This window comes from Phalacrocorax carbo, chromosome 7 (assembly GCF_963921805.1).
Source record: "Phalacrocorax carbo chromosome 7, bPhaCar2.1, whole genome shotgun sequence".
NCBI classification, from domain to species: domain Eukaryota; kingdom Metazoa; phylum Chordata; class Aves; order Suliformes; family Phalacrocoracidae; genus Phalacrocorax; species Phalacrocorax carbo.
In genome coordinates, this window is record NC_087519.1 from 30,818,704 (window position 1) to 30,845,968 (window position 27,265).

Sequence of the window (27,265 nt, forward strand, 5' to 3'; positions counted from 1 at the left end):
TATTCATCTCAGCCTTTTAAATATATGCACATGGCTCTACCCCTCTTGCACAATTTTTTTTCTAATTATAATTTTCTAACATACTTTCCTCCTGGAAGCCAAAGTCATTAACATGTATCCTCCCAGGACTCAATGCCTCTGTTCATCTCTGAGTCACTTTTCCAATTACAAATTAATTTATCCAGTATTGCTCATTCCTGCTATGAGCAGTAATGAGAAACACACCAGTCTTAGACTGAAATTTTTGAAGGGAATAAGTAACGTGTCCGTGGTGTATCTGTGGGGTATGACTTTGAGAGAGGTATATTTATCAAAACATGCTGGATGTTTGGGAAGGCAATTGAGGGAAGTGTGATGACTGATTTACCCCAAGGACCTTTGCAGTGTGGAAATGGGACAAACCTCCAAAGTGCAGGGGAATTCCCCAGAGATTTGGTGCCTATGTGTCTTCTCCCCCTTGCTTCCCTCCCAGTTCTTGGGGTGCCAGCTTTTAAATTGGCCTCTGCTTTCTGTCTGCAGACAGTTTGCTAACCTATCTGGAAGAAAATACAGTTTGCCGAAGGCGTCTAGTGCTCTGATTTACAGATCAACCACAAACTTGCAACAGAAATGGCTTGTTATCTGGGTAGCTTGAGATTGCTCTTTCCTGGTTATGAAAAATGCAAATACTTACCTCTTTGTGTTATTCAAAAGAGAAAATGCTGTTAAAAGTCTTTATAAAGGATACTGGTGGAAAAAATGAATGATAAAAAGTTGTTTTCACCACAGTGAAATCTGCAGTGTCTGTAGCCCAAACCTTGGACTGACTGGCAGGAGTACCTGCTGGAGCAATGGAGCTGGTTGTCCTGAAGAAGTCTGCAAGGAAATCGTATGCCTCTGAAACATGGGGAAATGGCATTTGCTTTGGGATTGTCTGCCAACACAGAGAAATCCCATGAGTCAGTAAGTTGATATCTGAAGGACATTGGCACATGAACCTGCTGTGCAGTTGGGGTTATCAGTGAAAAAAAAATAAGCTAAAATCCCTTTGGGGTCACTTGAACTGCAGCGAGGATGCAACCGTACTGTGGCTGCACATTGCCCAAAGACAGAACTGATGTCTGACCTCAGGAGCTGCTTATTAAAAGCTAATTATTTAGGAAGCTTTGGTTTTGCTTGCCTGGATCTCAGTTACTCTGTAAATAAACTCCTAACCGATGGGCTTGGGTCCCTTCATTGGGTTGCACCCATTCAAGAGAAACAAAACCTTGCAGAGCTTGTTGGTTTCTGTAACCGCTTCACTCTTCTGATCTGTTCCAGCAGGTCTAGATGGATTTCCTCTATCCCCTATGTCTTTATTACTTCATTCTTACCTGGAAGCAAACTTGAAGAAGTACAACTGAAATAAACATCCCCTCTCTTTTCTTGGAAATGCATTTGCCTGTTCATCAGACATGTCTACAACCTTCCAGGTTAATGAACAACTTTCTGATGCAATGTGGGGGTAAATGTCTCCTCTAGTTTGGTATCAGATGGAAGGATGAATAGATAGAGGCGTTTCCCACTGAGAGGGGCTTGGAAATTTGTACAGTGATGAACAGCCTTGATACAGATGTCCACATCAGGCAGCTGTGTGCTGCGTGATACTGCGGTGCAGGGTCTTGGCCAGCAATGAAGCAAGGGGCAAGTGCCCCTCTCCAGGAGCAGTGAATCACTGATGTTGCTGAGCTGGTTTGTGACACCAAACCAGGAGCCAGTGCTCCTAATTTCATTAGTAGTTACAGACTCAGCTACAGATATTTTGGTACTGAAAAGCCTGTCTTATAAATTTTATTCTCATTGATTTACTAGTGTGTCATTGTGGTTTTTTGTTTGTTGTTTTTTTTTTTTAATGGAAAGTCATTATCTCTTCAGGCAAATGATACTAAGAACAATATGTAGAAGTAAGGTTGAATGGAGCTCTTACTGTTGCTTTGATTAATCAATCTTCCTTTGTTCCATAAACATATTTTTAATTTGTCATCTTCTATGTTTTTTTGTAAAGTGAAATTATTTTATGATAAAGTACTGTGCTGTGTTAGATAATTCTGATAATAAAGAAACCTTGGAGTGTTAGTTGTCCTAACCGCATGCTCTCAAACATTCTTATATTTTCCTTAGACCTTTTATATCTAATGATACTCTTTTTAGATGTATCTTACATATGTTCGATCGAATAACCAGCTAATTGTAAAAGATGTGGGTTTTGTAATGGATTTGTACAGATCCAGCTATCAAATGTTATGATGAGAAGGCTAATGTGGGCACAATTGCCCTCCTTTTTCATGCTTTGCAGTAGAAGCATGAATTTCATTTAGTACAGTGAGAGACTTCAACTTGATCGAACAGAAAGACTTTTCCACTGAAAATTAGCTGCACTGAAAGAAGAGGTGGAAAATTATCTGGATAACGAGAATATATTAAGACTTGAATTATTTTATTCCAAACCTTTTTTTATTCCCTTTTGGTTCAGGAAGAACGGCAATGCCTGGTAAACAGGAATTAAGAAGAAACATCCTATAGGGATACCTTACGTGGTGATGGCTCACTATAGGGTTTCTCCTGCCTTTTTCTGCAGTTGTTAGAGAAGTCTGCCTTCAGATGAAAGCAGCATTAATGAATGCCTTGCTGCTCTTGGGGAACATGGCAAGTCAAGTGCATGGCTTTTAATACTGTACTGAAGACCAAATCTGAGCACGTTCAGTGGAGAAGTCCAACTCCACCCAGCATGAGTGGAGGCTCTTGGAAACCAGGCAAGCGTGGGGCCATCTGGTAGGCATTTTCCTTTCACGTTCAAAGCCTAAACCCAATAGTAAGTTTTAGGATAAGCCTTGATAAAAAAATTCTTCCTATTTTCTGCTTCAGTAAGTGCCAATCAGATGAGGCTGTATTTGCCATTAAGATGTTATGTAGATTAACCTTATGGGTTTATTCTGGTATTTATAACTGAATGTGTTCCCATGTTCGGATTAAACAGGTTTTATCTAAGTTTACCATAGCTGACTCTGACAAATGGAGTGGCTTTGGCTTGTAATTGCTTTATCAGTGCAGTTCCATTTATTTTTAAAGAGGCTTGTTCTTAACGGTTGAAGGAAAGCAACAGCTTTTGTTATATTGGTTAATCAAATGCTTGTTAAAATCCAGGGAGCCTCTCTAGTAGCAGTAGAGTGCTACTTATATTTCTTTTATTTCTTATATGGTTCCTGAGATTATTAACAGGGGTATAAAAAATTGAGTCCTTCAGCAGACATCACTGTATTGTCACCAAGCTCCAAGTAAGTGTTGATGAAATTTAACCTGCTTGACATTTTTTTCAGTGCTTTTGTTGGTAGTCCATAGGCAGTTGCCTACAGCCACCATTAGCTTTCCCTCAAGCATGCTTATTTGGAGGTGTTAAAAACAGCTAAGCCCTTGTTCTCAAAGGTCAAATGCCTGAAGACTTTTTTTTCCTTGCTACTTTTGAGCCTGGGTTAGGTTTTCATGGGTGACTGAAATCCCGCTGTAAAGGTTTGCAGCAGTTTAAAGTCTAATGAAACTGCTTCCTAACTGCCTCCTGGGGTGCTTGGACACAGGTTTAACAGCAGCCAAAAGAGTTAAATAGTAATGGGGATGATTTTACCAGCTCAGGAACAAATGGGCTTATATAAGTCATAAAAGCTTCTTATAAGACATGATCATCCTATTGGGAGGATCCTAAACCTCTCATCTTTATTTATACTAAAAATAAAACTGTTATTACAAGACATTTTCTACTTTTGAAATGGAAGGAAATTTTTTTGTTATTTGCCAAATTTATAAGTGAGTTATCTTGGCTTTTTTTTTCTGTTTTCCGCTACCTCATTTGTATTGCAGCTGTAAGTTTACCATTTCCAGATAAAAACCATGATTGATGTTGGGTTTTTTTGCAATGGAAGACTCTGATGTGACTAAAGAGTACCCACTATTCCCTATATCGTGTACTGAGGGGTCACTTGAACCTTGACACATCGTATCTGCAACTGAGTTGGGAATCTTATTTTAGCCTAAGCACAGTGCGGCTGTTGTCTGTGCTATGGCAGGGCGCTGCCAGGAGTGGAGACCCTCAGCTGAGGGAAGGGCTCTGTGGGGAGCAGCTGTGGAGAGGTTATTATAGGTCTTACCACGGAAAAAGATTGTGAAACTTTCTGCTGAGATATTTGAGATCTCAGTGCCTTTCATGCTAATTTTAAACTTTAAGATGTTTCTCATGGACTATTTATTGACTGGTTGGCTCTTCAGAGGTCCAGAGGGACTTCTTCTGTAGAGCAGGCCTGAGAATTTCACTCGGAGAGACTAGCCAGGAACCCAAGTCTTTCATTTTTTTTATAGTCAAACGTAGAGTTCACTGAACAGGCTGTATTCTGCACAGACTTAATGCAGCTTCTTAACTTAGACTGACCGTACTGAAGCTGAGGGAACTACTCAAAAGCCTTCAAGCGAAACTATGTATGTGTGTGGGACTGGGGTCAGAGATACCAAGAAACTCCAGTATCCCAAAATCTGTGCCTTTTGAAAACTGGGCTGCTGGGTTATTTCCTGAGTGAAGATCTTCTGCAGCTGGCATGGTCCTAAAAAGTTAGGAGGAGGCCACATACGTCATCACAGACCAAGAACAACTCATTTTGGAGAGGTCAGTTTTCATACCTGACTTACTTGGTACACAGTTGTTTCCTCCCTGGTTTCTGTTATGATAAGGTCATTCTAGAAGGTGTTATGCGGGAATACATCAAGTTACCAACTCTATTTGGGTTGTGTAGATGTGCAAGATAGGATCTTTTTCCTCTGTGTAGGAGTCGCTCCAGTTTGATGTGAATGAATTACCAAACCCGGGCAGCTCCCCAAAGCAAAGGCAGGTAGTTGGTCATATAATGCTTGTATCAATCTATTTCCAGTTTTTATTATTAAATGGGACTGTGTGCACTTTGACTTTAATTCCCTTCTATCTTTTATTTTACATCTTTCTTTTAATAGATACTGAAATTCTTGCTCCATTGTTCATCCAGTTTGGTCTGTGTAACTGCGTCAGCTGATAATTTGGAGTGAGTGAAATAGGATCTCTGTATTCATTCCTCCCGTGTCTCCTTTGTAAGGATGTTTTTCTTCTTGGATCACAGCAACTGCTGCTAAGAGTGTTTGTGGCTGGCACTTAGTGCATTTTCATACATTTATATCATAAGTGTGACACTTGAATGAACCCTCATCAGTGGAGCTTTGTTCAATGTCTTTGCCTTCAAAAGCACTCCAGGCTTTTAAATCTCATACCTGGGAGGTATTTTGCAAGGGTTCATTAGGCAAGAGCAGTAGGCTTTGATTTATTTGATGAAAGCATGGTTATTGTGTGTAATGCTGGCTGCTGTGGGACTGAAAGCAATGAGAAGTCTCATCTTTTAGCAGCATCAAGTGTGACATGGCAAATGCACTGCCATTAGAATGTAGTAACAGGCATCCTTTGAGCTTGTTAACATCTTTGGCTTTGTTTTTGTCTGTGGTTATAGCTGTGGCTTAGCGTACTGTAGGCGTGCAGCTGGGTCACGCTGCCTTGTACAGAAGCCATCAACAAATCTGTGGTGGTGCCTCATTAAGGCTTCGAGGTCTGGAGCATCTCTAGTGGCTGGAGGAGGCCAGCCCTGTGGCAGGAGCTTTCTTCCCACCCATGTGCCAGTGTCGGTATCGGTGTGTTGCTGGTGCAGCTGTGGGGTGGGGGTACACAGTACCGGAGCCAGTGCAGAGCTGCGGGGGCGAGCACTTCCCCTGCTCAGCCCAGCCCTCTCTGCTTGCAGTGGTCCCACTTCCAGGCACCTTGTTGACACTCCCCTGCAGCTTCTGTTGAATATCAAAACCAAATAAATACAATGGTGTTCACCTCATGGGAGGCATGGGAACGAGCTGGCAAGAGCAGAGGTCTATGCTGGATACTTGCCCTTTGACAGCCAGAGCTGTGGTGCAATTTGCAGATTAAAGAGAGGATGCTAAGGGCTGGATCCAGGCATTGGCAGGGTAGGGACTGACTCTGTCAACAATCCAGTGTTTGCTCTTTGGAGGACTTATGGCTATATGAGGATATTCCGGAAAGTTGATCTGAATTAACTTTTTGAAAGTAGATTATTTTAACTTGTGTTAAACCCTCGTGTGGACTTGGATTTCAAATAGTTTCGCTATACTGTAATTTACTTCAGCTTAATTTTCTCTTAAAGTGGAATAAAGGCTACTTACTCAGAATTCAAGCATCTTAATGCAGATTAACCAATTCACTTTAAATCTGTGCCTCTTAGTTAACTCAGATCGATTTCCCTCTGTGTCTCTGAGCAGGGAGGTCCAGGGCCCCAGTGTCCTGTAACGTGGAACCTCTCTGCCAACCAGAAGCAGCTTTTAAGTGAAGGGCTTTGATGGCTTAAAACTGCCTCATCTTTACTTTTTGCCCTGCAAGAAATAGCCTTCCTCCCTGCTGGGGAACACACATTGCACATTATGATTAAAACCACCATTGTAATTAAAAACTGTCTACACGACACCTTCTGCTCCACTTACAATTGGAAAATCCTGTGGAAAGACCAGGGGAAGCTCTCAGTCTCTATCATCTTTGTGACGAATTTCACTGGTAGTCTCAATGTTGCTGCTAATGTGTTCCTTTTTTGTTTAAACCACAACTGATAACTTACACTTTATGCAAGAGACAGAGGGCTCACACCTGTATGTGCATCTAGCCTTCTGGCAAAGTACATAAAACTGATCATGTGTTTTAAAGTAAAATTACATATAGAGCAACAGCATTTAATGCTGCCTCCTCTTTCCTTCTGTGAAAATGGTGTCGTTCTGCTGTAATTTGTCCATCTTCTATCAAATTTTCTTATATGGTAGAAGAAACCCAATAAACTTAGAAACATTTTTGGGGAGCTGTGTGTTATACTGGTTACCAGCTGTGTGACCAGAGAGTGCCACTTTTTTGGGGTGATGTTCTCTAAGGCCTGTAGGAAAAAATAGCCGTCTATCCTAAGTAGAAGACAAAATCAGTCACTGTAGCAACTGAAGTAAATGTTACGCATGCTAAATATAGTTCTCCCCTGTCACTGCACTATGTAAAAATAACTTGTACACCAGCTCTCTACCTTTCTGGGTGTGGTCCTGTCTTATTCCTGCACTGACCAAAACTGCCCTGCTGCTTATTGCTGTGAACTCTGCAGAATAACTCAAGAGTGAGTGCTGCCTGTCCCCTCTTGAACACGACCAGTAAAAGCAAATTTCCTTGGGAGTTACCTCCCTGCATCTCCTGCAGGCCTTTGTTCTTCTCCCAGAGGACTTATGCTTCTTTTTCTTCTAACGTGAGACCTAGGTCTTTTAAAGCTAAGATGGTATTTATGTTTAATTCAAGGTGAGGGAGAGGGTGACAGAACTGATTTGCTTAAAGAAGTTTCAGACTGGACCTGAAGCAAGCCGTGAGAAAATTCCCATCAACTAAAAAGACTTTAGGTCAGGCACTGTTTCTTCCTGAAATGGGCCAACACTCAATCCAGATATTAAAGGAGAGAGTATTTACAAGCTTTTTCTCTAATGAGTACGACATTGTTTATGCCTCTGGTGGGTGATGTCTGATGTATCCCATGGGTCAGTGCAAGGCTCATGTGTGTGCATGCTGCAAACATGGTGTTTGTGCTGTAGATAGGTACTATAATCATCCTTTGTTATTCTTGTCTGATGCTAAGGAGATCGCTAAAGAAAATGGGGCTACTTGGAATTGTTTTATATTCATTTCCTCTTGTGTCAGTTTAGCTTGATTCTTAGATTTACGTCCAAATACTATGTAAAGTCTTTTGGGACATCCTAGAGGTTTCCTAAGGATTGTTTCTGCATGCAGTGAAATGCCTACTTTCAAAGCTACGAGTGTTTCCATATCACAAAAAGGGATGTAAAATAGTACTAGGAGCAAATTTTCAGTCGCTTAGTTATTTTTCAGATGTTGGAGGTGCTGAAGAGAAGATAAGAGAAGGCTGAATGCTTGACTGCTTGTTGAACACCCCACAAAACTGCTTGTTACGATGCTTGATCTTGAAAAACTTCCAGGTAAATTGTTATGAAATGATCAGCTCTTTTAATGACAGCCATTGCGGACAGCAAATTTACTTGCTGAAATCAAATGATGAGTTCCTTATAAATATCAGAAAGCATAGGGCTGTGTACTTGTTGAAAAAAAATGGGATCTGTACCTCCTTTTCAAGGAGAAACTCACCCCTCGCTTTAGAGGTGTAAGTTGTAATCTGGGGTTTTTCTGTTTGGTTTTGTGTTGTTTTGCTTGTGGTGGTTTTTGTGGGTTTTTGGTTGGGGTTTTTTTTGTTGGTTTTTTGTTGTTGTTGTTGTTTTGCTTTTAGTAAAATTGATACCACCTAGATTGTATTATCCAGCAAATTGGTTGAAGTATCCCAAATGCAACTATTGGCAGCATAAATAAAGTGCAGCTGCTGTCCCTCTAGTGTCACATATTGGGAATTGTGGGAAGGCTATGGTAGTGAATTATGCGCCTGAACACTTTGATGTGTGAAGCTGGACTCCTGCTGGGTTTCTTGTGCTGCTTCAATATAAAACTACCATACTCAGAAGTACGGGTGCTGGGCACAGCCTGCAGCTGGTCAGTTAAACCACTCTGATCAGCAGTATTGAAAGCCCAGCATGGCCCTTCCCTTCCTGTGCACTTGAAAACCATGAAGGGCAAAGCAAGCATCCTTGAAAGAACAATTTGCATGGTGACTGGATTATGTGCTTAATGCGTTTTCTGCTGAAGGGGTGTGTGCACAACAAAACCTTTCTGTACCTCTCAGTGCTAAAGCCTCTTGGACCTGCTGTTAACCTGGATCGTACCTGCCTGTGCTAACTAGTCTCCCGTGCTGCTCGTTCCATATCTATTGCAAGGCTAAATATAATTTCTATGGTAGGCTGAATTAATCACAGAAACACACAGAATCACAGGTTGGAAGGCACCTCAGGGATCATCCAGTCCAACCTTTTTAGGAAGAGTACAGTCTAGACAAGATGGCCCAGCACCCTGTCCAGACAACTCTTTAAGGCGTCCAACGTGGCCAAGTCAACCACTGCCCTGGGGAGATTATTCCGATGGTTGACTGTCCTCAATGTGAAAAATTTCCCTCTGGTGTCCAATCGGAATCTCCCCAAGAGCAACTTGTGCCCATTCCTCCTTGTCCTCTCCATGTGACTCCTTGTAAAAAGGGAGTCTCTGTCTTCTTTGTAGCTGCCCCTTAACTACTGGTACATGGTGATGAGATCCCCTCTGAGCCTCCTTTTCTCAAGGGTGAACAAACCCAGCTCTCCCAGCCTATCCTCATATGGCAGGCTTCCCAGTCCTTTGATTGTCTTGGTGGCCCTTCTCTGGACCCCTTCCAGCCTGTCCACATCCTTTTTGTATAGCGGGGACCAGAACTGTACACAGTACTCCAGGTGTGGCCTGACAAGCGCTGAGTGGAGCAGGATAATGGCTTCTTTATCTCTGCTGGTGATGCCCTTTTTGATGCAACCCAGCATCCTGTTGGCCTTTTGGCTGCAGCAGCACACGGTCAGTTCATGCTGAGCTTCCTGTCCACCAGGAAGCCCAGGTCCCTTTCCACAGAGCTGCTCTCCAGCCAGGTGGACGCTAAGTGTAGACAGAGAAAGCTAAATCCTTTTCTGAAAGTGGATTTTTGTTATTGCTGCTGTTATTGCACGAAGCAATGGGAAATTATTTTTGCCTAAGGTTTGACAAACTCCTTGCCCTGGAAGAAAACTGAAGGCTCCCAAATGTTTAGGAAGGATTAGAAACCTTTTGGGGATATACCGTTTTTATGGTTATTCTTTCTGGATTATGCTGAGCCATGGCAATCCATTTTCTCAAGTTCCTATTCCCGCTACTAATTGCTACTGCAAAATTTAGCCTCAGGTTTTCTGTCAAAACTGTTTATCTGTGAAAGTATGGAGAGACCAAACTGTTCTGTTTGCACATAGGAGATAAGGCTAGCACGGTGTAGCACGAGAATCTTTTTATTTACAGCTACAATGTCTTGCGTGTTTCCAAACAGCATTGGTGCAGTTACAAGCCTCTTGCTGGAGCAGAGTTGCAGGTGGTGTTTGCCACAGGTTACAGGGTTAATGGAACAAAAACTAGCAATTTGTATTGAAAACATAAATATGCATCACAAGCCACACACTATTTAACACCTGAAAAGGCATCTACCAAAGCTAAATTTGTATCCTGAAAGAAGACAGAACAGATTCTTGCATATATGAAAATCACGAGTCATATAGTTGCAAAATTAGTGCTAATGTAGACATACATGTTAAAATTGAATAATCCACCCAGGCACAATATTGAGGAAAGGAAAAGATGAACTGAAAAATTTCTCGTGTGCTTTGTAATCTGAAAATAACAAAGCACCCTTTAAAAGTGTGTGCTTGGGAATAAATAGTTGGTGTGGTGTATTCATTAGCAGTAAGGGCATCCGTTGCTTTGATTTCATCCACCTCAGTAAAAGCCTCACTTCATGGGTTCAGCTTCTGTATTGAAAAATATCTGGTGTTATTTAGGTTATTACAACAATTGTGGTTTAGGAATAAAAAAAAGACCTAGCAGACTGTGCAGTAGTGAGTGAGAATATGAGAAGGCTTTTGATAACATTGCAAGGAAAAAATAAACCTGCATCCCTGGAAGGAAACGTCAGCTTACGATCACCTGTAAAAAACCAAAAATATCTATTTGAAACAAAGACTCTTGTAGCAATGTGCACAGAGTACTCCATGGTGTTAAGGAGGTAGATATGGAAACCAGTCTGAAGGACATAGTAGTGCTCTGCTGTGCCAGCCCTCCTGCTGGCAAATGCCCTCTGACTCCAAGAGGGCACGTCAAGGGCTTCAAGTATTTGCTGGTAAAATTGAAGGTTTAAGACCTTTGAATGGGAGTGGCTTTTGATTGATTTGAGTGCATTTGGCAGACTCAGTGGTGGAAGTGGAGATGCAGGGGCTTGCATCATCTTTGGGGCTGTTTAGAGACATCCAGCATGGGCTGCTGGGGAATCTGCAGATCCTGTGAAGGTTTTGTGGCAGTCATTTCTCAGTACAGCTCACTCTTAAATGCAATACTTGATTTTAAGGTTGTTGACGGTCTGATCTGGGGATAGATGTTTTTACTTCCAGGAAAGAATTACAGGCAGATTCCTGTATCCTCACTGCAGGGCAGCTGCAGCTGGAGACTGTGCTAAGTCCTTCATGGTTCGCTTATTCCTGAATGTGATACATGACATATGTATAGGGAAAGATCTAACATGGGCAATTTGAAATGGATCCAACTCATGCAGTGATCAAAAAAATCCAGTTAACTTTTTTCCCACATTATTCATTCACCCAGACCTCTGCATTTCCTGGTTCTGTCTTGGCTAACACAACGCACACGAAGTGCTGTGATACCAGTTTTTGACAGCTACCTTGGCAGTGGTGTGGATGCACTTCAGTGTGAAGCAAATCTGAAAAATGGCATTTCCATGTAGTTTCGGATTTGAAAAGTAATTCTCCACAGAATGGTGCTACTTCACATTTTCCTTCCCACTTGGGATGACAAATACTGTCAAAATATTGGGATTGTGCTCAGAGTTAATGAGGAAGAAGGTTGTTTTGTGTTTATTTGTTTTTAATTCTTCCTCCAGCTGTACTTCTGCATCTTTCCAACACTTTTCTGTTTGTAGAAGATACCATCTGTCACGTCAGTTCCCAAAGATGGTCCAGGAAGAAGATCCTGTAGAAGGTCCCCAACTGCGACTATTCTGGGTAAAAATACACTGTACATGCTGCTCCTTAATGCCGCAGGGTTTCATCTGGTAAAAATGAATGCAGCTGCACTGCTCACAGCCTACACTGACTGGCCTGGGCCTTTTGGCTCCACAAATACTCAGATAATCACACTTCTAAAAAGAGCTGGAATCACTCTTGCTTTTGTCTTAACATAAATGGGCAGATTTCCAGAGGTGAGGGCTTTACCCAGCTGAGTGCTGCGTATTCAGAGAGTTGTTTGTTTGCTGGATGTTAAGAGGAAACTATTCTTTGGTACAATAACTTTGTAAGCTAATAATTTTTTAAAAAATCCCTAAAATACTTGGTTTCTCGAGCTTCAGCTGCAATTTCTATACTTTGAATCGTATCCAATATATGCACTTCAAATTTTAGTAGAGCTTTAATTCATAGCTGTAGTTCTTCATAATCAGTTCAGGTTTGTATAAGGTACAGTATAATCCAAACCAGAGAGAGACTATCTGCAAGTTGATAGTTTCCCTGCTGGAGCATAACCTGTTTCCCTCTTTGCATGCAGATAGTTTCTCGGAGTTACTCTGCAGCAAGGTGCTCTGGATCTCTGTTTCATTGTTGTTGGGTTTGGGGTTTTTGTTTGGTTGATCTTTGGCAGAAAGTCTTTAGAACATGGGGGCTTGGGGTTTTTTAAAAACATTTTTCTAGAGGCATCTGTGTTTTTTATTTTCTTCCAAAACTCCCATAAAACTCCAGTGTTTGATTAGGGAAGAGTCTTTGAGAAACAGGGAAATGGCTTATTGGTGAAGCCGACCTCTGAGGAAGCAGACAAGCAATTCTTCATCAGAAACAATGCTGCAAACTGAGGTTATTTGGCAAAACTCTCACGTCTGGACTCAAACGCCCCAAACACAGTGGCAGCCTGTGACGTTAGCCCAGCAGCCTGGGTCAGGCGCTGTAGTGAGCCACCAGCGCAGCTGTTTTAGCTGTTGGGGTCTCTTCCAGAGGTGGGTGTGGGTTCCCAGCAGGGTCCGGGCTTTCAGCCAGGGCTGCCCGGCCGAGGCAGCCGCCGCGGGGCCTGTGTCACCCTGCGCCTGCTGCAGCACATGGCAGGACCTGGGTGAGGACTTCTTGCTGGAGTTCGTGGTGGCTTTGTTACATCTCAGAAGTGCCAAAAAGCACCTGTAAAACTATCACATGCACGTAGGGAACAGCAAGTTAGCCGGAATTTTATTCTTTTCACTTTTTATATGACAGGCTTCATCTTATGGTCTTTATATTCATTTAAGTTCCTGGAACAGTCCTGAAAAAAAACATGGATATAATAATATTTTCTACTAGAAGTTTAATTGTTAAATAATTAAACAATTGTTTAATTGTTTTAATTGTTAATTAAAAGTTTAATAGAAAAAACACGTGCTTGTGCTCAGTGGGAGTTCATGCTGAGGTCAAGGTCTCTAGAAGCTAAGGTGGGATGCTGTCCTGGGGAGCAGGAGCTGGGGGAAAGAGCTCCCTGCATTTTCCCTTCATCTGGGCACACAAACCAGGCACATCAATGAAAGAAGAATAAAGTCAGTGTTTCATGAACAAGGCAGTGTTAGCACCACTGCAATATTTCAGCACTACAGGGGACAGGTGAAGTGCTAAAATCCAGACAGTGCATTTTGCCTGCTTGCAGATTGGATGCTGTATTTATCTGGGGGCGGTTGGGGTTTTAAATTCATTTTTTAGATCAATTTATATTTTCATTGTCCCTTGATTAAAAAGTAGTATGCTGGGGAGAGAGCCAGAAATTAAGTTTTTGGACAGGCCCGTAACAGTTGTCCTGTGTTTTTATTTAATGCAAATATTACTGACTATAAAGCAATATAGAGAATAGAAAGGGCTAAATGCTTTTAAGCCTGTTTTCAGGTTTGTAGGAGCCTGTTACCTGACTGAGCTGACTGCGTGCTTGGACACAAACATGGTCGGTTTGCTGCGGCACAGAGATTTTAGGGAGCACTGACAGATCACTTGTGCTAGCCTGTGGTCACGGTATTGATATATCCTGTTACTAAAAGCATGGTAGGGATTGAGCTAATTGAATTGCCAAAGAAAGCGATATTGGCTGGTTTGATTTGTGTTTGACCAGGGAAAAGATGAAAAGTTGTGTAATGTGCTTGGTTTAAGCTCTCAGATGGGGTTCAACATCCAGTATTCAAGGGATTTTTTCAGCTGCATGGCAAAACATACTGTGCATCTGAGAGTGGAGGGAGTCTGTTGCATGAAGTTAAGGAAACTGTAGCAGAAGAAATACATATTTTGGATTTTACAGATCGTCTGCATGGCTTCCCTACAACTGCAGAGTCAAATACTGGTAGCTGATCTCTCTAGGATCAAGGGTTCTAACTGACTTTAATGATAATTCTCTGTACAACACAGCTGATAGCGACAAGCTCTGACAACTCTTGCTATCAACAGCCAAGTACAAAATCATGCAGCTTTTTTGTCAGCAGACTTGCTTGCTGGGGAAAATTACTTTTTAAAAGTTTCACACAATTTTTGCATCAGCTGAAATTACTTTTTTAATGAGAAACTGAAATTTCTCAGGAATTAAAGACTTTCTTTGTAATAAAAACAATTATAATTTTTTCATCAGCCTCTCACCACTGAGCACTGAAATATTAAGCAGCTTGAAAACTTGTGGGGAATATTGTCTCTTTTTCTGGGTTTTGCTTCCCCCCCCCCCCCCCCCCCATAGTCAAAGTCACATGGGTGTGTGAGGCCCTTATCAGCCATCTTTCTGTAGTTGCTTAATCCCCAGGAAATTCCTGTTACAGCCTGAGAGTGTCTTTTATCTGTTTAATCTTCACCTACCCCTTGCCTGGAGACATTTGCTTGATGTGAATGTTATTTTATCTGGCCTGCTCTCTGATTTTATCCAGCCTGATTAGAGATTTCTGAACATTTACCAAAGTAGGATGGGAAGCCTGGACATAGAATTCTTTTAGGAATACCATGAAATTATAGTGAAATAAAAGCTGCATCAGTTATCAAGGTATCTCCTATAGATTTCCATAGCATCAGGAATGCTGTCAGTGTTGAACATGGTTATCTGGGTGACCAGCATCTACTGTTTGCACCATAAATAAGTCTGCCTGGCACTCCTGTGTGCTCCCCCCAGACCCCTGGGAGGATGGGTGCAGCCATGGATGCAGTGCTTCTTCCTGTCCTTTCTCAGCCCTGAGTTTGCGAAATGCCCCATGAATATTTTGCAAATCAAAAAGGCAGCAGGGATGCTGCCAGAGAAAAAACACCCCAGTTTGGGTATAAGGGCAAGGGGATGATTCTGGTGCAGGTCTCATGGTACCATACCGGCTGTAACTGCCCGGGTGCTGGATTGCTGCTGACAGGTGGGTTTTCCTGCAAGAGCCTTTCTTGCCGATAGCTGGGCTGGCTCCTAGCTAGAGAGTGCTCTGATGCTCATCGGCTTAGCTAGCTGCTATACCAGGGGCAGCTGGCAGTTACTCAGGGGTCAAGAAAACCCCCATCTCAAATCTCAAAACAGGAATAAAGCTTCCGAGACCAGTTAGATGATTCAGCAGCCAAAAAGGTCAGACATCTAAAAACTACATATAAGTAAACACCAGCGGTTTGAGTGCTGCATGAACAAAACACAGTAGTTCCTGGGAGTTCCTCTTGTGACCATAGTTGTGGAACTTAATTTAGGGATATGAAAAACATTGACCTGCAATGTTAGATAATAAGACAAGGCTGTGTGAGAACATGGATGTGATGGAGAGGGCGGTGGAGAAGAGATGGAGGGAGCACTGAGTTGTTGTGCTGAAATATAACATGAGACAACACAGGTTAACTTGTTTGATTATCTTGTGTGGTTCGGGGTTGTTTTGATTTTGGGGTTGGTTTTTTTTTTTCATGGCTTGCTGAGGAATAAATGTCACTTTATCCTGCTCTGTCCATCCCTCCTCTCTGCACACAGCTCGCTTTTGAACTAGTTTTGGAGCCAGATCTAACAGAGGAATTAGCAATGCCACTTTTCCAGATGAGTTTTATGAAGAGAGGCAGCTGGAAAGAGGTGGGAGAACTGGAAAGAAACAGCAGAGTAAGCTGAAGGATCTTATAAATCCACCAAAGACCCCTCCCTGGGCACTGCCATGAGGCAGAGCCTGCAGGAGCCTGTGTTTCTGTGGCTCTGCTGCTTGTAGGGCAGCCTCTGGGCAGCCGCTTGGTGCGGGTCCCTTGCACAGAGGTGGGTACAGCCCTTGTGCTCGCATACAAGTCAGAGGAGCAGTGAGCTTCTGTTCAGGGAGCAAAGCTGTCACTGTTAGCACAAAAGCTCAGGTGTTTAATATGAAGGATTTCACACGTGTGTGAAACATTGAAACAACCTGTATCAGCATTTTGTGATCTGAGGTGCTTCTACTGTCTTCTCTCAAGTGTAGTGAATCTCATAGTATTGACTGCTTGGTGGTCTGTACTGAATATAGAAACCTGAACACTGATCACTGCTAAATTACTAACTGGGCACTGAAAACCAAGTGACACTTAGGAAAAAAAATACAAACCGAAGTACATACCTAACCCTAGTAGTAAAATTTTATGGTGAACTTAAGGTATGTATTTGACATGGATAAATGCTATTTAATTTGCGTCTACCTGCTGCCTGTAAGTAATCTATTTAGTAAAAAGATTAATTAAGAAAGCATCTGTAGAAGATATAACTCCTCCACGCAGTATGTGTTGTTTCATAAAGCAATCCTTCCAGCCCATGAACATATTAAGATTAGTCTGTGATTTTTAAACTGTCTCTCTTGATTTAACTGGGGTTGCATGTGTTTGAAGTGGTGCACAGTTATCTTTGCGGGGTGGAGACTCTGGCCATGGGAATGGGTCAGGTGCGGAGCAAGCTGGTGAGTGGTGAGTGAGCCAGACTTCTTCATGTCTCTGCAACAAGATTTGAGCTGAGATGGCAGTTACCAGTTAGCTCAGGACTTCAATCTCTCCCCTGGGTACTGGGATCAACAGGTCATGCTGCTGCAGATTATAAGCTTGGCTCAGGCTGTGCTGCTCCTGGGCACGAGAGCAAGCCTTAGCACGGTAGTAAGCACAGTGAAGCACTAGCAGCTGTTGGTCTGTTTGGGATGGTAATATCTCTTCAATGTTTTAGACAGTTTCATGAGAGAATATGTTTTTAAAAGTAAATAATAAAGGAGAAGTGAAAAAATTGTTGAAGTTGCAGGGAAGAAGTCAGGGAGTTCTGAAGGAGGCTGAGCATGAGCAGAGAAAGCAATGTACTCCCCCGAGCTGTTAGTGAGCAGAGCTGATGGACAGTGTCACGGAAACTTTTTACTCCCTGGGAATTTCCTATGCCCACTAAAACACCCAGAGTTACTGCCAGACTTCAAATCAACCCTTTGCCATCATCATTTGGTTTCAGGAGAGAGTGAGTGACTTACTATCTGTGCTTCCTAACAACTTCAAAAAATCATTTCAAGTGGAGGATTTTCTGGACTCAGAGAAACAAGTTATCCACCAGCTGTAATACCAGAAATGCAAACATCAATGAAATGTGGCTGACTTAGTGCTGATGGAGTGGAGGATGGTTGAGGGACTGGACTAGCTCTGATGCTCTCTGTTCTCTGTGGATCTCCATTCATCCTCTCTCCTCTTCTGAACTTTTATTCTCTGTCCCCGCGCAAGGATCTACCCAAGCTCCTGTGTGTTGTGCACTGTGCATCACCTTGACATTTTTTCTTGTGAGCGGCATTGCATTTTCTTAGCTTGCATAAAAAAAAGTAGCCTACTGGGAGGGGAAAGGGGAAGGTTTCATGATTTTGAAACCTTTCCTGTGCTGGATCATGAGTTTCCCCCTACCAGGTGTGGGACTACAGCTGGGACCAGCACATGGTCCTCCCCCTCCCTGAGTGAGGGGAAGGGCTTTGGTGAAACCCAGCTGTCTCCAGCCCAGCAGGGAAGTTGCACACATCAGCTTCCCTCTCCTGGGATCACTGGGTGCAGTTGACACTATTTGCAGAAATCCCACGTGTTGATTAAGGGAGGGTATATTTTCTAGTTTGGCCATTTCTGGGAACTTTTCAGACAAAGTACAACCAAGTCCACCAAGAAAAAAATGTGCTTTTTGAGCCCTAGGGACTATTTAGCAGCAGGAGGATGAAAGAAAAGCAAATACAAACAGTACTGTAAGGGGCACAAAGCAAGAAGGAGTTATAGGGCCCATTTTCACTGGTTCAGGAAAAAGAAAGGAGAAATCTTTGCGCAGAGTGGGTCACAGAGGAGAGGATAGATGGCCTTATAAAGCTTTTTCTATTCTTCACGTCTATTTTATCTAGTGAACAATTTTCCTCTCCAGAAATCTTGACAGCCTCCTGACTGTACAAGACAGAATCTACCTGAGGAGTGTGTTGGCTTAATAAATGTGAGCTAATACTGTGTGTGTTTCAGGGAATGCAAACTTGGGTCAGCCAGGGTATTTCAGAGCAGTCAAACAGACACAAGTCATCATGGGAGGGTCTGTCTTTCCCCCCGTGCTACTGTGCGAAGTCTCTGGCATCCTCCTGAGCAGGCAGCAGCAGGGGTGGAAACATGACCCCAGATCTGCACAGCTTCTTTAATCTCTACCTTGCCTCAGCTCACAGTTTCCATTTGAGGGGCTATGAGGGGTCGAAGACTGAAAATGACAGGGCAGTCAAATCCCAGCTGAGGAGAAATAGCCCTGGTGCCTGGGTATCTGTACCTGAAGTTTCTAAGGGGACAAAAGTAGGGTCAAAGCAAAAATCCTACCAGTAGTGATGCACCCAGCCAAGGATTAAATGCTCTGTACCTAGGGGCCAGTGAGGCAGGACAGGAGACAGGCCAGAACATGAAGAACAAGGGTTTGAGAGAACTTTCTTCCCTGAATCCATTGGAAAGTCAGCAGCTGAATTAAACTGATTTACAAGAGGCTCCTTCTCTGGACTTCGGACTCACGTGTACTCGTAAGTACATCATGCTGTATACAAATACTGCTGTCTTATGCCTCACCCTTGTTTCCTAGTTTTCAGTATGTTTTGAAAATTGAACCTTTTACTGGTTGTTGCCTGCGAAGTGCTGCAGTAAGCATGAGAAACTAACTATTACAAGCAGTTTTATGGGGAATCCAGCGGGATGTATTTTAGCGCTGGAAATCGCCTTGAGACTAATCAAAAAACCAAATCAAAACTGTTCAAAAAGTAGAACACATCTGTAATTGCCTGCTGAGGGAACTCGACTACCAAGTACTTTATAAATATCCTGTTAACGTGCAAATAAAATCTTTTATGATATTTGTCTGTGATTTAAAAGAAAAAAGGTGGTATTTGCCACTAGGCAAATAAAGTTGTTAATCAAAATATTTCCATTAGTGAGAGGTGACTGTTTCACTCAGAGACACCACAGGCATCAGTAGCTCAGATTTATTCACCAACATCTCAGATAGAAAGCTCACATTTATCTTCTTGCATTGTATTTCACAGAGTTGATATGAATTCTGTATGACATCTTGCCTGTGTTCAGGTTTTTTGAAAGTCTGCCACAACTTGGTATAAAACTTTACAAGATGCTCAGGCTGTATGATGAAGTAGAAACAGCGGGATTGGGGCACATGAGTACAGGGATGGGGATGAAAGAAGAGTTGCATTTTGCATCATGTGCGCTTGATTTTTAGGCTCCTGGGAAGAGCCACTGAAAGGCATTGGCAGCTGGCTGCCAGGGTCCTTTATCCCCACAAAAAAATGCCAGTTTCTTTGTGCCTTCCTGAGACCCTCCTGCCCAACCTTGCATGCCAGGAGACACCTGGGGTAGGTGGTGGGTGATGGTTTGGGAGTGGCACACCTTGAGGAAAATGAAAGCTCCTTTTTTTCTCGCATTGATTCCTATTGATTTTAGAAAAGGCAACGCAACAACCCTTTCCTCTCCCTTCAGGTAAGGTCAGAGAAGACAAATGTTTTCTGGATGTTTTCCAGATCAAAATCAATCTGGTCTGAGGCTGGGTGTGAGAGGAGGACTCTGGAGATATTTCCCATTTAATAACCTTTTCCAGAGCTCAGGTCACAGGGCAGCAGGTGTAATGCATGGTCTCCACATTTCTTTCTGAATATCCTGATGCAGCATGACGCACAGCTAAACGGGGAGGAACAGCTGCTTTTTGTCACTGGGTTGAACACTGATGTAAAGCTAGTGGGTGCTTCCAATGGTGCATGTTCTACCAGCACAACGCACCCTTCTCAGGCAAACCTGTATCATGTATTACACTCTTTACTTTTTAAGTATTTTCTTTGCTGGAATTCGATTCTCTGTTTCTCCTAAAAATGATCTTTTCAGTTTTCTAAAATTGATGATGCCTCTGTGTCACTTGTTCTATATGTTGCATGTGTGGTTCAGTGTACCGAGTTAGCAGGATTAGGGAGCTTCATCTCCAGTGTAGTTGGAGGCCCTGGTCACATCTTGCTCTTACAATGATGTTTTCACATGTTTTCCATAGGTGTTAATTTTTACATGGAAAACTAACAAAAAGGTCTAGAAGAATTGGGAATCTCTGCAAACATGTGCCACACCCAGTTAAGGTCCTGACCATGTTTCTCCTGGGCTCTGTTCAGCATTCAGTCCTGCCGTGAGCAGGCAGCAAAGGCGGGCATTGGGAACTATTGCTGAGTAGTGAAAAGATGGTTTCCCGATGGGCTGGAGTCATATTCCATGACAACTTATGTGAGCAGAAAGAAGGCTAATGTACTGGAAATGTTACTGTGCATTCATTTTGCATGTAAGCTGTCCTTTTTGTCTGAGAGCTTACCATAACGATCTTCACTGTGCCCTTTCCCGCTAAAACTCAGCTGAAGCTTGATCACAAAGATGCCAAACACTGGGGCCAATGAAGTATTTAATCCCATACATTATATAGGTATTTCTATATGAGCTGATGGAATATGCACTCTCTTAGTGCAACCCATGACTTCAGGGGTTTGCTGGATGCTGTAGGAGCTTGTTACGCTGGCTGTTTGACTCTGCCTAGGACATTATAAACTATGATCTGGCTGTGCTATGTATTAACTTCTGCTATTAGACAGGATCCATGGTGGAGGTGGCCATGAATGCAGGAGAAGGGCAATCCCTATGCTGAGATCTATCATTTAATAGCTAAGTTACTTTACATTTTCTACTACAGAGAAGCACCTGTAGATAGCGATTCAGCCTGCAGAAGTGATTAATTTGTCTCTTTTTTGTCATTGACCTTCATTGGGAACTTACACATCTGTCTTCCTAGTGTAGGAGCGCAAATGCTCACAAATACAGCATTTGTGTGATGTGGCGCTTAATGTCACAGAAAGAAGGACATGGATGAGAGACTAATGCAATAAAAACAGGTTTAAATAGAGATCACCGTGGACACAGCAGATTCCTGGTTGATATTGCTGACACATACTGTACAGAAATAACAGTCATCACCTTGCTAGGAAAGTAAAATATGCATTTTCAGCAATGGATATGGGAATTGCTCAGTTACATCCAGGAACGGAGAGCACAGCTGAGTATATCCACGTCTGCCTGGGATGTTTAGCCACAAAGCTGCCACTGGGATTAATTCCTCAATCCCCAGGATGATCTGAGAATATCAGCTGAGTGACTGACTGTTTTCTCTTGTTTTTTTGTGAAACCACCATAATATTTAGAGCTTGGAGAGTTGACAAGGACACTCACGGGACTGGAAGGATGATGCTTGAGAAAGAGGGGAAAAATGCTCAACCAAACTGTGTGTGTGATGGCCTGAGCACACCAGATGAGGCCCCTGGCTTATGTGAGCAAAACTGCTGTATTTCCCGAAAACAGGCAGCATAGACACCCCTGAGCTGTGGCAGCAGCTGAACCACCTTCAGACATCACTGCCTGTCCATCAAGAAATAGTGCCTGAGAGCTATGAATCAGATATACCCAGTTATACTCTGCTCTGCTGAATAAATGGCTGCAGTTACTTGAATACATACCAGAGAACCAGACTATAACCTAATAAAGTTGCAAATAGATTGCATTGCCTGTGCATTAAAGGTCAACCCAATTTCTTCTAAAGTGGATGTGAGACTTCCTAATGGTCCCTGCACATCAGCTTATGCCCTGCTTTTAAGAATTGATAAATGTAAGTAGTGGGTTTGCAGTAGGTACGTTGGATGCTTCAGGGGAAACTCAACCCTTTGAAGTGTTACTGTGCTGTCCTTGATTGATGCTTGTAACTCAGGTCAGGAGATCTATGGGCATGCACATCCATACATCTGTCTGTTGCCTGGAAAGGGCTATGAGGTGCTTAAAATGACATCCTGTGCACAAAGCAGGCTGCCGAGGGAGCCTGGTGAGTGGGGACAGGAGTTCCAGAGTCCATGAGACCTCTTGGCATGAGAATAGCCCACCTCCCAAGCATGGGCTCTCTCGGCAAAGGCTGAGCAAAAAGAAATGGAAACCCAGCAAAAAGATTCAAACAGTAAGTCAACAGGGTGCTTACAGAAAGGAAAGAAGTTAGACTCGGAGGCTATTGTTGGGGCTTAATGAGAACTTCCTTGAAGCTCTGAAACAGTGGGCAGTGATACGGTGGCTGGTTTAACAGTAGCTCGTGGTCTCTCCTAATAAGAAAAAAGTTTTGCTTGGAGAGGAAATACCGATATTTATCAAGGAAAATAAATGGCTGATACTACCATCCAGAAATGTTGCAAGATCAAGTTAGATTTTATTTTTAAGGAAGTTTTTTTATATCCCTCCTAACATCTGAGTCTTTGAATTATGCTTAAATGTTTCTCACTGCAGTCATAAAACCTAGAAACATGTTACCCTCATTCATAACGAAAATATTTTCATATAATCTTTGATTCAGAGTTTAGGCTTTTTAAAAATTCCCATGCATTGAGTGCCTTGTCATGAAAACAAGAGAGAAAAGCAAGTTGCCAACTTCATGTTATATTTCTGTTTTAATGCTCATCCATGAGATGAGTGCTTTGCTCCTGGCAGACCTTGTGCTTTTACTCCACAAAACAGATTTTACATCAGTGTAACAGTCTTGAACCCAGCAGGTCAGACTGTAGCACAGCACAGGGAGAGATGGGGAAGAGCAAAGCTGGAGGCAGGGCTTAAAATTACTTGAGACAGAAAGCAGCAACAATGCTGGTTTGTCACTTGGAAACTTCCGCACCCCAGATTCCCTGCTTACCTGGTCTTGATCTAGTAAACTAACATATCATGAGATCTAGTAGTATCATTGTCCAGATGACAAAACCACAAATTCCTTCATCTGAGTCAAAGACAAACCTTTTCTAGTGCCCCTTGTGCAACACCACCTAAGCAAGGTCTCAGCTTGTTGGGGTCCAGGTCTTTTGTGTGTGCAAGAGGGTAATTACTAAGCTCTTCAGTGTCTTTTTTAGATATATATTTCTGTATGCTAGTCCTTTGGGTGTGTGTAATTCCCTGTAGAACCTGTGAAATGGAAGAGGTTTATCAGTCCTCTGAAAGTCACAGAAAATGCACCACCACCTTCTGCAGGGACACGCAGAGCTTCCCCACTCTGCCTTTGGTGAAACTGGGAGGCTCTTCTGGCTCCTGAGCAGCCCGAGCACAACTGAGCTAGCAGTGGGGAGCAGAGATGGAAACTGATTTAAAATAGTTGGTATTAGTTTCAGGGGAAAAAAATGCAATTATTCTTAAGGTTGGGAAACTTTCCTCAGCATTTCCAGGAAGGACGGAAGTGTGCCTGCAGGTGGAGGGTGAAGGGCTGTAAAGACCTTTGCAGTAGCAGTTGCACATTTCTTCCATAACCACAGCATTCTTTGGCACTTGGTTTCTTGCCTTGGACTAAGTGTAATTTTATGGATAATGGAACACCTTATGCACAGGGAGGACAAAAAACATCTGTAAGAAATCACTTTTGTCTCAAACCACTAATTAATTTCAACCAGAATTCTGTCCTTTTTTTGCAAAAGAGATGTAGCCTGAGGAGCTGAGCCTTGTGTTTGGATTCACTTAGGAGGTGCTCTGCTTTCCCTGCTCAAGGTTTCTAGTGTCACCTATGCTGCCCCTGTGCCCACTTGCCCAAGTAGAAATTCAAGAGTGAATGTTTACGCAGCTAAGAAATGAAACGCTCTCTTCTGAGGGCATGTGAAAATGCAAAGAAATCTTCAACCAGATGAATACATTTTTTTATTGTTGAAGCTTGATAACAGTTCACATAAGCGATCTATTTTCCAAGCCAAACATTTCCTTTTTCTGTGCCTTTTTCCTATGCTGTTTTACCTTTCACTCCCTCCATTATTGAGACACAGTTTGGGCTGACCTGAGCATCTCATCACTTTTGGAGTGCTGTAGAGACTTCCACTTCACTTGGCTGTGCTACAGGGGAAGGGAATCAGATGACAAATGTTATGACCGTTCATGATGGGCAGAACATCTTGTGCTCCTGAATCCCACTAATGCTTATGCATCAAATTGTATTTAAAAGCACACAACTTCAACCTTAAACACAGTATATGTTCATATACCTTAATGAGTTGGGTTTATGCCAGAATATCCCAAGTTTGCATGTTCATATGGAGGGCACACTAACAGCTCCCTTTTTGTGGGTCCAAATAAACTTTTGGCCCTTGGGCTGTGCTTTTGGTGCTGCCCAGCTCTAAGAGTTGGGTGAAGTTTTGCCTCTGCAAATCATCTTGTTTTCTAATAAATGAAGACTGTGGAAAATCTCCCATGGTAAGTGTATTAACAAGAATGATACTGTGGAAATTTGGCTAAAAGCACTTAAAGCTGGCTGTAACCAAAAGAAGGTGGTCTTGGGCTGTGTCCCATTGGAAGGGGATCACTCAGCCCCTGCAGGGACCTTCATTACGCAGGCAGAGCGACCTGGCCGCACCATTACTGATTGCTTTCTAGAAGCTGTGGTTTCCAGTATTAATGCAGACCTCTGCCAAAGCTTATAGTGAGGCAAGAGGGGAGAGAGACGAGAAGAAATCCATTTTCATCCACTGTGCTGATGTCTTTCACCTCTGCTATAGTAATTTTTTTCATGTCTCAGAGGGCTTGGAAGGTGCCAGATGAGTAATATGTAACAGAGAGAGCTCTGTGGCTCTGGTGTGCCCTCAGAGTGCTCACAGCATCCTTTTGCACTCACCTCTGCCCTCACAAGGGTGCACCACATGATTGATTTAAGATTAAAGTTTAAATCTAAATTCAGTTCCTCACTTGCCTTTATGAACACAGAGGGCTCCATAACTGTAGGAGAGGTGTTGTAATCACTGAAAGGGGTCAATTATTCATTTTAAATATCAGATTATTAAAATAATTCATCGTGGTTGATGCTTGCAAAAGCTCAACTACCAAGTGCAGGCGCAGTGCAGCGCTGCTTGGAGGTTTCTGAGTTCTAAGCATCATCTTGTCCTCCTGTTGAGTTTTCTGTAACACAGTGTGCTTCTAGGCTTTGGGGCCTTTAATTGTGTAAAGCAGAGAATATTTACAGTTCAAAGGAAGCATGTCCTTTGGAATTATTAATCTGCATAGAATATCTGTCAGTGAGAATTAATATTAAAACTTTTCAGCACCGCTTATGTTCACACTGGTTTGGTTCCCCTCCTGCTTCTTTCTTTGATGCTTTAATCAGTAATGACTGTGATGATAGCACATTCTTCTCATTGAGAGTAGAGGTTTTCTCAAACTTGTGATTTCTATCTACAAAATCAAATATTAGCAGAATAGGAGCCTCAGGATACGTTCACCCAAGACTGTCCAGAGTGTCCTCGGGGTGTCCAGGCAGGCAGGGTCAGTCCCGGCACATGGCAAAGCCCAGACATGATGGCTGCTGACAGCCATGAGGAAAGAGTGTCCTGGTGCCCCCTCTTCCAGGGGAGTGGGAGTGGGAGGCTCTGCACTGGTCTCCCAAAGAGCACAGGCAATAGCTGTGCTCCAAGATGGTATGTTTGAAAAGCAAATTAATGGAATTAGTGCTAGTGTATGTGATCACAGCTAAGTATATCTGTGTAGCAGCTCTGTGCTCGTGCACTCTTAAGTCAGGCCTTTGCAACTGCAGGATGTCTCAGAGAAGGCTCTTGGGCTCCTCTGTGTGGAGTGCTAAAACCTCTTCTGCTAGAGAAGAGGGAGCCCTCTTTGTGAATGCAGAGAGCTGATGATGTGGTTGTGTCTGTTTTATCTTCCAGGACACTCAGGTACAGTATATTGTACTTAGGTACAGTATTTCAGCAGCCACTGAAACCTGGCTGCTATTGTGGAAAACCTGTGGTGTGTGGGATAGAGCTGTATGAGACTTGAAACGTCTCCACGCTCCACGTTAGTGATTTGCTCTCCTTTCAGTGCCCTGCAGATCTACCTGTAGATGTCTGAGCTTGAAGAGCAAGTGGGAGCCCCTTTGGGTGCAGGGGAGGTCAGTCACAGTCCTCCTATAAGGGTGAGGCAGTGAGTCTCACCGCCCAACCTGAATTTTTGTGATGTTTTTCACCACCAAACCTAGAAGACCAGTCATTAGGCTGAGGATTGATGGGCAAGAGGGTGTTCTCCCAAGCCAACTGCTAATGAGAGGTGATTTGCATTTGCCTTGCTGACTTAGGGGGACTTTAACCAGTGCTTCAAGGACTGCTGTGAGGGGTGCTTCTGTAGAAAGAGGTAGGTGGGGTTCACTCATTTGCTGAGCCTCCTTGTTAATTCTTGTTTTGCCTGGTGATAAAATAACTTGCTTCTGGGGGCAAATTTCTCCCTTCTTTTTCCCACAGCACACTTTCCCTGCAGGTTAGATGGTCATGGGGTGAAACGGGGGCAGTGATGGGGCAGAGAATAGGACGGACAGAAATGCTGCCTGGTAGGTAGCACAGCAAGGGGTGTGAGCCTGGGCTGGCCCTGCAGTCCTGTGATACAGAAGAGTATCATGAAGAGCCAGCAGAGGAGGAAAACACGGTTTCTGTTGCTGATGGGGTGACTGTGCTCTGGGAAGAAGGAAAGTGCAGCTCAGCCCACAGGGCATTGCTGCTCACTGCTCTCCTGCAGGGTGAAAGTGTGGTGCAAAACTTAGCTTCCCTAACTGCAAATGCTTGAACACTTCACTTCTGAGGTTTTGAAGCACCTGCTGAAAAATATTGGAGCTAGAGGGAAAAAAACAAAAAGCTCTCAGCAGCTTTGTTTTCACCTAGAAAAATCCTTAGCGTGTCTGTCCATCAGGTAAGTGACTTGTTTTGGACAAATGTCCACTGCACACAAACACAGTGGCAGAGCACAAGGTATGTCCCCTCCAGCTCTTTGGAGAAGCTGAGGACAGTCACTGTGCCCTGCCTTCAAAGCAAGTGCTGTGGGGAATCACAGTACCTGGGGGTAGAAGTGTCACCCCTTGCTTCAGAGCCGCTATGTGGCCTGTGGCCCTCATTGTATATGTATTTTGTGTTCAAATAGATGTCTGATT

The 27,265-nt window shown here is 43.0% G+C and overlaps 1 protein-coding gene and 1 long non-coding RNA gene across 3 annotated transcripts in view; both read left to right on the plus strand.

Annotated features, from left to right (window-relative positions):
- Positions 1-27,265, plus strand: part of ST6GAL1 (ST6 beta-galactoside alpha-2,6-sialyltransferase 1) — an 87,622-nt gene that overhangs the window by 60,119 nt on the left and 238 nt on the right. The gene's annotated exons all lie outside the window — the stretch shown is intronic.
- On the plus strand, positions 36-27,265 carry LOC135314341 (uncharacterized). Of its 2 annotated transcripts, none has more exons than XR_010373855.1 (4): positions 36-2,790; positions 7,988-8,094; positions 11,751-11,845; positions 18,651-27,265. It is a non-coding gene; the product is annotated as an uncharacterized LOC135314341 (long non-coding RNA). The 2 variants fall into 2 exon arrangements; XR_010373856.1 differs by having other exon boundaries at positions 26,423-27,265.